The following is a 13,426-nucleotide window of genomic DNA, read 5'->3' as shown; positions in this document are numbered from 1 at the left end:
TTTTTCCCTACTTTCTTCAATTTAAGTCTGACCTACCTCCTGAAAAATCTGTGTGCAGGTCAAGAAGAAACAGTTAGAACTGGCCGTGGAACAGACTGGTTCCAACTTGGGAAAAGAGTACCTAAAGGTTGTATATTGTCACGTTGCTTATTTAACTTATATGCAGAGTACATTATGAGAAATGCCAGGCTGGATGAATCACAAACTGGAATCAAGATTGCCGGAAGAAATAGCAATAACCTTAGATATGCAGATGACACCACCCTTATGGCAGAAAGTGAAGAAGAACTAAAGAGCCTCTTGCAGTAAAAGAGAGAATGGAAGAGAATGGAAAAGTTGGCTTAAATCTCAACATTCAGAAAAGTAAGATCGTGGCATCTGGTCCCATCATTCATGGCAAATAGATGGGCAAGCAATGGAAACAGTGAGAGACTTTACTTTTTTGGGCTCCAAAATCACTGCAGATGGTGATTGCAGCTATGAAATTTAAAGACGCTTGTTCCTTGGAAGAAAAGCTATGACCAACCTAGACAGCATATTAAAAAGCAGAGACATTACTTTGCCAACAAAGGCCTGTCTATCAAAGCTATGGTTTTTCCAGGAGTCATGTATGGATGTGAGAGTTGGACTATAAAGAAAACTGAGAGCTGAAGAATTGATGCTTTTGAACTGTGGTGTTGGAGAAGACTCTTGAGAGTCCCTTGGACTGCAAGGAGATCCAACCAGTCAATCCTAAAGGAGATCAGTCCTGAATAGTCATTGGAAGGACTGATGCTGAAACTCCAATACTTTGGCCACCTGATGCAAAGAACTGACTCATTTGAAAAAACCCTGATGCTGGGAAAGACTGAAGGCAGGAGGAGAAGGGGACGACAGAGGATGAGATGGTTGTATGGCATCACTGACACAATGGACATGGGTTTGAGCAAGCTCCAGTAGTAGGTGATGGATGGAAGCCTGGCGTGCTGCAGTCCATGGGGTCGCAGAGTTGGACACAACTGAGTGAACTGAACTGAAGTGAACTAGATTGGTCATAGCTTTTTTCTTTTTCCCAAGAAGCAAGCATCTTTTAATTTCATAGCTGCAATCACCATCTGCAGTGATTTCGGAGCCCAAGAAAATAAAGTCTGTCACTATTTCCATTGTTTCTCCATTGTTTGCCATGAAGTGAATGGACCAGATGCCATGATCTTCCTTTTTTTAATGTTGAGTTTTAAGCCAACTTTTTCACTCTCCTCTTTCACTTTCATCAAGAGGCTCTTTAGTTCTTTGCTTTCTGCCGTAAGGGTGGTGTCATCTGTGTATGTGAGGTTATTGATATTTCTCCCTGCAATCTTGATTCCAGCGTGTGATTCATCCAGCCCGGCATTTCTCATAATGTACTCTGCATATAAGTTATTATCTGTCCTAGCCCCTTTTTTACATGCACTGCACAAGGAACAGACAATGTTTAAATCTGCTTTGTCTCCTGTTTCCACCCCACCTCGCCCTAATAGTGGCCTGGCTCTCGGCATTTGGCATGAGAATAGCCACTGGACACATGTCCTCTAAGGCCAATGCTCAAGATCTTATTCTGGCCTTGAAGTTAGAAAGGGGAGATTCTCCAACATTGAAAATAATGCCTTTTTCTGGAAACACAAGTCCATCTTAAACCTTTGGATGTTGTATCAAAGAATTTTGGTTTATATTTACCCAGGTTTTATTAAATTCATGAGGGAGTTATTGAGAGTTTGCTGTTTCACATCAGCCAAAACTTTTAATTGCTCTAACTCCTTTGCTAAGAATTTCTTTGGTATTGCTCAAATTATTGAAATGGATATAAAATCTGTAGTTTGTGGACCTGTTAAAAAATGATCTGACTAGATCCCAGCTCTCTTTTTTGGGTTTTGAGTTTAAATAAAATCCATAAATAGTTAAGGACTGTGCATTATGAAAAATCTGTTAAGCTTGTTGTTGGAAAGGGACTAGTTGAAGTTGGAATATACTTGACCTTCATATGATAGCTTCAGTGTTTTGCTATTATTAGAAATTATGACCATATCAATAGTTTCTAAATAATTGCTTAATTCAGATGTTTTCATGTCCTGATAAAATTTTCAGTGGTAATTTGGTTATTTTGACTAAGTCAATTTAAGCACCATTGTGAAATTTGTGATTAAAAAATGATTAAATGTTTTTTCTGCTCACATATTCTGATATTGTAAACTGTTAGTAAAAATATCATAGAGAACTAATGTCATCTTAAGTTTTTTTCAGCATGTATATTATTTCCTCACCTATATCTTTATCAGTTCAGTTTATGATTTAATATGCAATTTTAGGGTTGAGAGCTTTGCTGATGGTCTACTGTATAACAGCTTACTTGAAGAGATGTCCCTCTTTTATGAGATAGTAATATTTTAATTTCCCTTTAAATGAATATAGGTATAGATTGGATTCAGGAGATCCAGTTAGGACTCTTTGCACATAGAAAGAACGCTACTAAGCTTAACTCTTACATACACATTTGCTCAGAGCCCTTATGAGGTTTGCTTTAGGGACCAGGACAGTATTTTTAAGAATAAGAAGGACTGATAGAAAGACAAAGAAGGACTTAAAGAGGACTGAAGCAGAGATTCACACTTCCACTTATTAGTAGAAACCCACTGAGTGTAAAACAGACCTCTGAGAAAGCTAAGCTTGGTCAAGGTCAAGCAGGATTTTCCCTCTGGCTGAGAGGAACAGGGCCTCTTGCAACTCAGCAGAGAGGCACACACAATGGTGACCTTCTGAAAATAAATGTCATCAGCAAACCTTCAGAACTGCATGAGAAAGAGGAAGCCAGTCTTGGAAACTGGCATATTCTGTTCCCTGTGGCAGCTATATTTCTTATTGTGAAGTAATCTATTAACTTTCTGACATACAAGCTCGTTTTTCCTTCCTTGGCCTGGATGAAGCAGGATAGTTGTTTGAAGAAGATCTTGATTTGTAGCTCTGACAGAATACCCCTGGGAACCTGCTGGCCCTCCTGTCAGCACAGTGGTACAGGGCTCTAGCTGATAAGGTTAAAGCTCATTGATGATATATTTAGCCTCAGGTATAAAAGTATGAAGATAATTGGTATTCAAAGGTGGCAGGTTTCCTATTTTTTTGCTAATGAGATCGAAAGAACATGAAAAAGGATGCTTGTTTGTGTTGGAAACACGAGAAAGGATTAGGAGAGCTTACCTAAAAATGCAACAGATCAGTAATTTTGATTATTTAAATGCCTGGCTTTGTGTTAATGTTGTACTTTTTTTTATCCCAGTCAACTTCACCACCATCATCAAATTTCTCAAGAAATATTCATTGTGAATTTGTTTCATGCAGAGCATATGCCACACACTGCAATACAGAGAAGTAGAAACATACTCTATGCCTCCATGGGTCTCACACTTCAGGGGGACTTATCAACTGGGACTGGGAATATACTGGAGATGTTTTTTATTGGCTTGGGGACTCAATCTCTTTTCATTCCCAGCCTATCATAACTCTTCAAAACTGACTCCCATTCTTCTACAATCAAGCATGATGAATTCATTTTATCTATTGCTTCCTACCATACCATATTTTGGTGTCTACATACTTCTCTGTCTTGGAGGGATAGTGGCTTTAGAAAGAACAGAGGACTGTGGGATGGTAGGGTAGTATTTATGAAATGAGCGATAAAGAACAGTAAAGAATGAGAAATAATAATTTTTCCCAGTTGATGATTGTTGATACTAGCTTATTATAGGTGGATATAGTAACAAACTTGGCGGGGTCTCAGAGTGATTTGCCATCATGCCTTGGCATCCATGGGGGCACTGGTTCTTGGAACCCCCAGGTGGATACCAAAATCTGGATACTCAAGACCCTGTTGTAAAATGGTGTAGAATTTTCATGAATCCTCTGCACATGCTCCTATAGTCTTTAAATTATCTCTAGGGTACCAGTAATACCTAATGCAATGTCAGTGCTATGTAAACAGTTGCCAGTACAACTGTGGAATTTTTTTTTTTTCTTTAAATATGGAACGCTTCACGAATTTGCGTGTCATCCTTGTGCAGGGGCCATGCTAATCTTCCCTGTATCGTTCCAATTTTAGTATATGTGCTGCCGAAACAAGCCCAACTGTGAAAGTTTTAAGTTTTGCTTTTTGGAAGTTTATGGAATGCTTTTTCAATTATTTTCAATCTGTGGTTGGTTGAATCTGTGGATGTAGAAACTGTAGGTATGAAGGGCCAACTGTACTTCAGTTATTATTCATTTACCTGATTTCTCAAGACTGTGATGGTCTAAGTCAAAACAAGATGAAAAATGTTGTCATGGCTCTGCTCAAAAATTTTCAATTTGGAAAACATAATGTCAAGAGAAAAAAAATACAAGTTGCAGAAGTGATATTCACACTAGGGTGCTATTTATATAATTTTAAAACCATTAAAATACTGTATATTGTTTATGGATTACAGACATGTGGTAGAAGGTGTCATGCAAGAGAACGATAAGTGGAAAATCCAGGAGAATATTTCACTGTTGGGCGATGCAAGGTCATGCAAATAAGAAAGGCTTCAAATGTGTTTATAATATTTTATTTCCCAAGTTAGTTGGGGACAGCACAGATGGTCCATGTATTATTCTCCTAATTTGGGGGGTGAATTTTTCATTTTTAAAAGTTTCATTTCAGGAGAAGGTGAGGGTGGGATGTTTCCAAAGAACAGCATGTATAATATCTGTGGTGAAACAGACCACCAGCCCAGGTGGGATGCATGAGTCAAGTGCTTGGGCCTGGTGGGCTGGGAAGACCCAGAGGAATCGGGTGGAGAGGGAGGTGGGATGGGGGACCGGGATGGGGAATACGTGTAACTCTATGGCTGATTCATATCAATGTATGACAAAACCCACTGAAAAATAAAAAATTTTAAAAAAAAAGTTTCATTTCAAAAGAAGAGTGGGAATTGGAAAATGTGCTATTTGAATGCATACATTAAACCTTAGCTCAGGTCAGTGTTATTTCTTTTCTTCCTCTCTACTAGAGGTTCATGTGAGAAAACACCAAATATAGCTTGTGTGACTGAGAGTTCTCAGCTCTGGAGAGTTCCGTCTGTTAGTTTCTGGTCAGCCTCAGATGGCCAAGGATAGCTGGCCATGCAAATATAACTTCCGAATATTTTCCAGATAGCAGTTCCCTGCCATCAATTGCTCTCCCTTCATATCGATTTTGCACCTACCCTCCTAGGGGAGATTTATTTTGTTTGGTTGGGAAACTGTAGTGGGTCTTAAATATTTTTTTTTAACCAATAGAACTTTGAGTTGCTAAACCCTTACCTGAGCTCAGTGACTCATTCCTTTGATAGTGGATTGAATGTGATGAGGCTCCGAGCTCCATAAATTGAAGAGTGCAGCTGATATCTTTTTGACTGAGCCTTCACATTTTGAGCAGTTTCTGAGTATTCTTACTCATGGAGATGAGACTGACCAAGGTGTTTAAAATTGATGGCTTTAATCTGAGTTTCCCCCTACTTGGCCTGAGCACATCTCAAGGCATTCCTATTCTCTTCATGCTTCGGTTAGTGGTGAGATGCAAGTACAATTTTGAGATTCAAGTAAAATCTTGAAGAAACTGTTACTACATTACAGTAAATAATAATTGAATAAATTTTTGTCTGTGTATTGTATAGTTGGATATACAAAGGGAAAACCCTTAAGAGATGAGCTAGTAATGAAAAGGAGTGATGAAGCAAACAAATTTCATCACTTTTCACAAGGCACACAAGTAATCTGACTCCATCAGAGTTTTCTTTAATAAAAATGTTAATCTCCAGTAAGTAAATTTTTAGATTAACCAAGAAGTTTTGATTCCTTACCACAAAATAGCATATATATATATATAAATAAATAAATGCATATATATTTATATATATATGCATACATATATACACAGATACACACGTGTATATGTATGTATGTAGCTCTATATATTACATCTCCTTAAAAATCTCAACTAACTTGTTTTACATGCTGCTAAGGTTGGAATCTAAACCAGGTAAATAAGAAGTGCTCTTCTGTTGAACACAGCTTCTGCCCCTGTTACAGTGGAGGAGCTGTCCCCCTTATGCAGTTTCCATGGAGAGGAAAGAACTAGTACCCTACTGTTGCAACATGGAGAAGAATGGAAGGAATAAATGGAAGGGCCTCTTGTAAACCCTTATTGTATGTCTGGAGGGAGATGGGGGATATGAGTGGGGAGTGTGACAGATGAAGCAATTGAGCGTGAAGGGCTCAACCTTGCCAAGGTGTCTCTTGGAAAGAACTTTTTCAGCAGCACTTCTTTGCTCACAACTCTGATGTGTTTTCTAGGTAGGTCCTGGCCCTCCAGGGGAGGAGGAAAGCTTCAGTTGTGTGCCACATACAACAGAGAGAGATTAGGAAGCTCATTTCTGTCCATAGTTCCAGCCCAACACTTTAGTTTGCCCTTGTCAGGAATGATGCTGTCATTTGTATTGTGATTTGTCCAATTCCTATGTCTTATCAAATGAGGACAAAGTCACTAAGAGGAGACTATGTGACTAAAGATTATCTCCCAACCCCGATGACTTCCATATGGTTCTTGCCTGTGTGAACACATGCAGAGTAAGGTAGGCAAAAGATGTGGCAATATCCCTACATTCTCTCCTTCTTGAAAATCATGTCTAAAATTAATTTCTTACACTTTCAGCCTCACCGGCTTAATGATGTTATCAAAGGGCCATGTTCTTGCCATCTCTAGAGTCTGTCATTCTTCACATTGGCTTCATCCTCAGCCTTGTTGCAGTTCTGGGTGTCATCATTAAACACAGAAACATCTGGAGGGAGAAGACAGCAGGTCTCTTTCTATGGCTCTGTCTTGTGTGTGTGTGTGTGTGTGTGTGTGCTCAGTCGTGTCCAGCTCTTTGTGACCCCATGGACTGTAGCCTACCAGGCTCCTCTGTCCATGGAATTTTCCAGGCAAGAATACTGAAGTGGGTTGCCATTTCTTCCTCCAGGGGATCTTCCTGACCTGGGGATTGGCTTTGTTTTTGGAGCAGTTTAGACTTGCTTTCACATCTCAATGACCAGCACTGGGTCAAGTGCCTAAAGAAAGAAAAAGTAAAGTGAAGTTGCATCTGACTCTTTGTGATCACATGGACTGTAACCTACCAGGCTCCTCTGCCCATGGGCTTTTCCAGGCAAGAATACTGGAGTGGGTTGCCATTTCCTTCTCCAGATCTTCCCGACTCAGGGATTGAGCCCATGTCTCCCGCCTTGTAGGCAGACGCTTTACCATCTGAGCCACCAGGGAAGTCTAAGTTGCACCAAATTTCTAAGTTCTGCCCACGCGCTCTGGACTGCCTTGGCAGCCGCCCCTCCAGGAATCAGGTGAGGAGCGCACCTTCTTCCCTGCAGATTCCCAGGAAGATCTTCCCAGCTCTCACCACTCCTGTCTGTTGTCTGGGTCGCACCACGCCCTGCTGGCAGGGAGCTGGGGCATGTGCCTACTGTTGCCCTAATTACCGGCCCTGGAAGAGGATTAATTTAGATCAACCATACCCTCCCCTGCAGATGTTGGGGAGGGAGGGGTGGCTGGCTTCCTTTTTCCTGACTATGGGTGGGGAGGATAAATATAAAACTGAGGCTCTATTAAGAAAAAGAGGAAGAACACTGGCTGTTCGGCAGGTAACTCACAGTGTCCACATTGCAAGAGCATCCTTCTATGCGCCAAAGATTCTGAATGACCTTCCATTCAAAGGCAATCCCATCCTAATTAACTCCACGGTAAGCTGAGTTAGTTCTGGATCATAAACTCCTTGAGAACAGGGGTAGAGATTTGTTCATAGATTTATTAATTGTTTATGCCTTGACTTCTTTCAATGTGTGGTTCTTTATTGTAAGTCACTTCAATAAAACTCTTAAAATCACAGTTATATAACTAGAGTTATGTAATGAAGGGATGGGATTGAGATTCAGCTTTTTTTTTATCCTTTCTGTCAACTACCTTAGTGATTTGCACATAAAAAAATAGTTCAGAATAATAAATGATCATCTCTGCCATTGGCTGGGAGCATAAACTTTATGAAATATCAAGAGAATCATTTCATAATTAGTAGCCTGTGCTTTCCTGAGGGAAGACATCTGAGTTGCTTATCAGGCTAAGGCTGAGCAGATTTTTTGTGCTAAGGGCAAACAGTACCAAGGATGATTGGCCTTGCCATTGGCAGCCACAGATGGATGGATTAATATCCTTACACTGATCTTTCCAGTGAGGAACTTGAACAGTCAAGAACCATTTAAATGGCATCCAAAAAACCCTAGGATCAAAAATATGTGAATATAGATTAATGTAGATAAACTACATTGTCAGTTTATCCCTGCTATCTGTATATGCAAGACTCTGAAAATTCTTCCCGCGAGCTAAACTTACGGCACCCACTATTTCCTTTTGTGTTTTTCACCCCCAATCTAGGACATAATAAAAATACTTATTTCCTTGAAAGTGTAAATGAGTGAAGAGACTTGAAGTACTCTTATTCAGTGTTTAGATTTTAAGTAGAAGCAAAGTCTTCAGCCAAAGAGAACCTTCTAATGGTTAGATTTTAGGTCATGAGATGTCTACTTCTGATAATGGTGAGTTTAGATGGTTCAGGCCAATCTTCCAACTGGGAATAACGGAAAAGTTGGATCAAATATGAAAAACATCTCTTCTAAGGCTTTAACAAAGTAGCAACAGTGACAGTTTATGGATCAAAGATCTGGGAGAAGAATCTGAAGGGATGAGCTGGGCCTTTGGGGCTGTTTTCCAGTGAAGAGGTGATTCAAAGGCTGAGAATATTAAGCAGAGTTTTTAGAGGCTTACAGGTGAGATAAACACCAGAGTGAAGGGTTCATCAGAGAGGGAACTCTGCTAAACCCCTCAGATTTTTGTATTGGGATCCTAAAGGCATTACCTAGGATTAAGAGTAAACTGGAAATAGATTTTTTTTTTTGGTCAATTTTTATTGGATACAGTTGATTTATAATTTTGTATTAGTTTCTCCAATACTGCAAAGTGAATCAGTTATATACATATATGTGTGTGTGTGTATACACATATATAAATTTGTCTCTATTGTTTTTCAGATTCTTCCCCCCATAGGTTGTTAAAAAATATTGAACAGAGTTCCATGTGCTCTATAGTAGGTCCTTGTTAGTTATCTATTTTACATATAATAGTGTGTATATGTTACTTCCAATTCCTAATTTATCCCTCTCCCCCATCCCTTTGGTAACCTTAAGATTGTTTTCTATGTCTGTGAGTTTGTTTCTGTTTTGTAAATATAAATTTATTTGTATCATTTTTTTAAAGATCCTACATGTAGGTGATATCATATGATACTTGTCTTTCTCTGTCTGAGATACTTCACTTAGCATGATAATCACCCTGTCCATCCATGTTGCTGCAAATGGCATTATTTAGTTCTTTTTTGTGGCTGAGAAATATTCTAGTATATATATGTACCAACTATTCTTTATCCATTCCTCTGTTGATGGACATTTAAGTTGCTGCTATGTCTTGGCTGTTGTAAATAGGGTGCTGCAATGAACACTGGGGTGTATGAAACTTTTTGAATTATGGTTTTCTCCAGATATATGCCCAGGATTGGGATTTCTGAATCGTATGGTAGTTCTATACTTCATTTTATAGGGAACCTCCATACTAGTCTCCAAAGTGGTTATACCAATTTACATTTCCACCAACAGTGTAGGAAAGTTCCCTTTTCTCCACATCCTCTCCTGGAAATAGGTTTTGTATTATGTCAAACCCTGATCGAGTTGTGGTGATCTAAAATTGTGATGTCCTTTGTCTAGATTTAGCAGCAAATTTAAAACCACTTCGAAGGAAGATACCATATTGTAGAGCCTCAAATTTTACCTGCATTTTTCATATGAGGAAATAAATTTGTCATCACAGACCAAAAGAAACAAGAGACAAAGGAACCAGATCCATAGAGGATCCAGATAGTGGAGTTAATTAGACCTGAACTTTAAAATAATTGTTTAATATTAAAAAAAAAAAACAAAAACTGAAAGGGAATATAACAGAAATGATATTTGAAGATATAACTGGACAGAATTTCCCAGAGGTGACAAAAGACCTTCAGACCAAAGATATATGTCCTAAGCAGAACTGGTACCAAGAAAACAACATAATCTAGATGAAAATAGATGATGAAGAATAAATTCAGTAAATCTGAATAAAACCATGGTAGAGAGAGAGAAATGCAGAGCAGATGGGACCAACAGGAAGTAAGTGGTAATGTGGTAGTTTAAACTCAAATACATGAGTCGTTACATTTGAAATAAACAAGGTAAAATATTCCAAAGAGATAAAGATCATCAGACAAGATTAAAAAAAAAAAAACCACCAAACCCCAACTATATGCTTATGAGAGATACATCTTAAATATAGGGGTACAGAGTTTCAGACACTAGAGAGATAAGTCAGACAGGGTTTCAAGTAGAATACATTTGAAACTGAACTAACTGCATGCAGAGCTGTCTTGTTGGGCTGGGTCTGCACCTAGAAGGTGATTTGTTAGAACACTGAGTAACTGCTGACTTTTTTAGCCAAGATTATAATGTATTATGGGATTTAGCTGAAAGTAGAGATTAAAGTGGAGAAGGCAATGGCACCCCACTCCAGTACTCTTGCCTGGAAAATCCCATGGATGGAGGAGCCTGGTAGGCTGCGGTCCATGGGGTCGCTAAGAGTCGGACACGACTGAGAGACTTCACTTTCACTTTTCACTTTCACACATCGGAGAAGGAAATGGCAACCCACTCCAGTGTTCTTGCCTGGAGAATCCCAGGGACAGGGGAGCCTGGTGGGCTGCTGTCTATGGGATCACACACAGTTGGACACGACTGAAGTGACTTAGCAGCAGCAGCAGCAGAGATTAAAGATTCCTAATCTCTTCATGATGAGATAAAATGTTTTTTATTTTCTCTGAAGCTTTATGTTGTTGAATGATATGCAAGAATGGAGAGAAGGTGGCAAGTGGATTTATCTCTTCCCTTCTTGAAATCTCTTAAACCAGTAGGGGTAAGACTTGAGTGGTGAGGCAGATGTGGAATTAGCCAGGTGAGTTGACTGTGCTTTTTCAGGTTACAGGCAACAGTGACCAGATGGGCACTTTTTGGGGATGAGCATTTATTGGGAGGGTAGATGAGGAAGGAAGAAAACACAGGAAATTATCTCAGGAGCCAGGTATTGAGGAGAAAGTGGATTCATAATCAGCACTACATGTGATAAACAAGGGGTCACCTTATCTTCTCCTCAAAAGTCTTTCCAAACTCCTAAATACACGTCTTCTCGGTCTTGCCATTTGAGAGAACATCTAGTTATTGGCGGGTGGGGGAAGGAATTTTGACTATATTATGATAATTGTTCATAATTAATATTTATTTCAGTAGTCATTACTGCAATGTCATCAGCAATACAGTTTAATGTAATGAATGCTTTGGAATTATTATAATAATTGTTCAGGGTATGAGTACTAGCATGATTACTTTTATCTTATCAGGGCAGTGATATCCCTTCTGTACTTGGCTGCTCATTCTGTGTGCCTGGGGGTCGAGGGTTTGAGGAGGAAGACAGCTTTGGTTTTAACGGCATTTCCTCGCTCTTCAGTTCCAGCTCATCTGCTCTTCAGTTTTAATTAAGTTCTGCTTTCACATCAGTGAATGCTCCTTCTAGTTTATTAAAAAAAAAAAAATAAGGGAAATTCATCTAGAGCTTCTTTTAAATTTAGTTGCTGGCCTTGGGACCCAAGACCACTTAAAGCAGAAGAAAATCATGTATTTTTGTGTCCCGGGGAGGTGAGGTGACACACAGATCCTGCACCATCTTCCCACACTTCCAGTATTTACCAGAACTGAGCCCGGCTTGTAAACTTGTTGAATGGAATCCAGAGGTTGAGTATCCTAAGGAGAGAGCCTGGGGACACTATATTAATTTCATCTGTGCCATTAAATCCTATCCCATATTTTCAATGCACTAATGCACCATTTAAAGTAAGCCTTCAGAGGATCTTGTGAAATGGAACAGATTCTTCTAGTAATTTAAATAAACCCTGAATCCTTCTTCTGATCGATAATTTATACACAGATTTTGGTTGAAATCTTAGAATTTCATAAATTGAATTTCCCTAATGTGGGGAGTAATTTTAATTTGAAACATTGCCCAAAAGATGATTTTCTCCTTCAGATCATTAACTTATTACATTTATCTGTATTTTGGCAAAGGACCAAACACTTCAAAGTTGGATGGAAAATGGGAGGTGTATAGCTAGTTTTTTTTTTTTTTTTAACATGCCAGATACCGTGATCCAAAAAAGAGAGGAGAAAATTACTCTTGACAATCAGTGAGAGTAAACTAGTTGACATATGCTGTTCTCATTGAACCCAGCATAATTTCCAAAATTTTCTGTCCTAGCCATCCATAGGGGACCCGAAATTTCATGTAAATGTGGGTCACTGAAAAACATCATCCATTTTTCCACAGTCAGCTATAGATGAGAGGAAAGAAAATTCACACTAAATTTAATTCTAGTCTCTCTAAGCCTGCTCTGATGGTCTTTTAGGTTTTGGCATTGTAGGTCAGTGTTCACTAAGGTCTACGACACGCACTAGTTAGAACCACACACTTTTTTTATAATTCCACTCATTTCCACTAGTGTTACTCAACCCAGGATGCATGTGTCCTCGTTCGTGTCTAACTCTTTTGTGACCCCAGGGACTGTAGCCTGCCAGGAGTCTCTGTGCATGGAATTTCCCAGGCAAGAATATTGGATTGGGTGGCCATTTCCTATTCCAATTTCCACTGGTTACTTGCCATCAAATCTGATTAGATCTATCCCTTAAGTCTTTGTTGTCATCTTCAGACTCGATCTTCCTTCCTCCCTAGAATAGATGATCTATTAAAAACCAGTTAGATTCACTAAATATTTGTAAGATTTCTAATATGCAAATAAAGATGCTTAGCGGTGGGAAGGTACAACATAAATGTGATTGACTTGGCACTTTCCTTTATTGAACCATTGAGGAAAAAAGAATTATGCTTTTTAAAGGATGCTTTAACCAAAGGACCCCTTCTGTCATACTGTATGGCTATCCTGTGGGAAGTGAGTGATATCCTCAAGCTGGCGCTCTCCTGCAAGACAAAACAGGAATGATTTCAGGCCTCTACCATAGGGTATTCTTCTCAGGGTTGTTTTGTTTACTTTTTGGCTAGAACAGCCAGAGTTGTCAGAATAGGACTCTCTAAGAAACTACTATGTCACAGAAAAGAAAACATTTTCTTTGAAAAAAACAGGCTGAATCTAATGGCAACCAGTAGTGTCAAACCAAGTCAGGTGGAGAGGCAAACTGTTTG

The 13,426-nt window shown here is 39.1% G+C and overlaps 1 non-coding gene across 1 annotated transcript; it reads right to left on the bottom strand.

The window, feature by feature from the left end:
* Positions 1 to 4,022: 4,022 nt before the first annotated feature.
* LOC136165657 (U6 spliceosomal RNA) lies at positions 4,023 to 4,129 on the bottom strand. Its single transcript, XR_010662661.1, has one exon. It is a non-coding gene; the product is annotated as a U6 spliceosomal RNA (small nuclear RNA).
* Positions 4,130 to 13,426: the final 9,297 nt, after the last annotated feature.

Source organism: Muntiacus reevesi, chromosome 3 (genome assembly GCF_963930625.1).
Source record: "Muntiacus reevesi chromosome 3, mMunRee1.1, whole genome shotgun sequence".
Lineage (NCBI taxonomy): Eukaryota > Metazoa > Chordata > Mammalia > Artiodactyla > Cervidae > Muntiacus > Muntiacus reevesi.
This window is presented reverse-complemented; position numbering and strand designations above follow the sequence as displayed.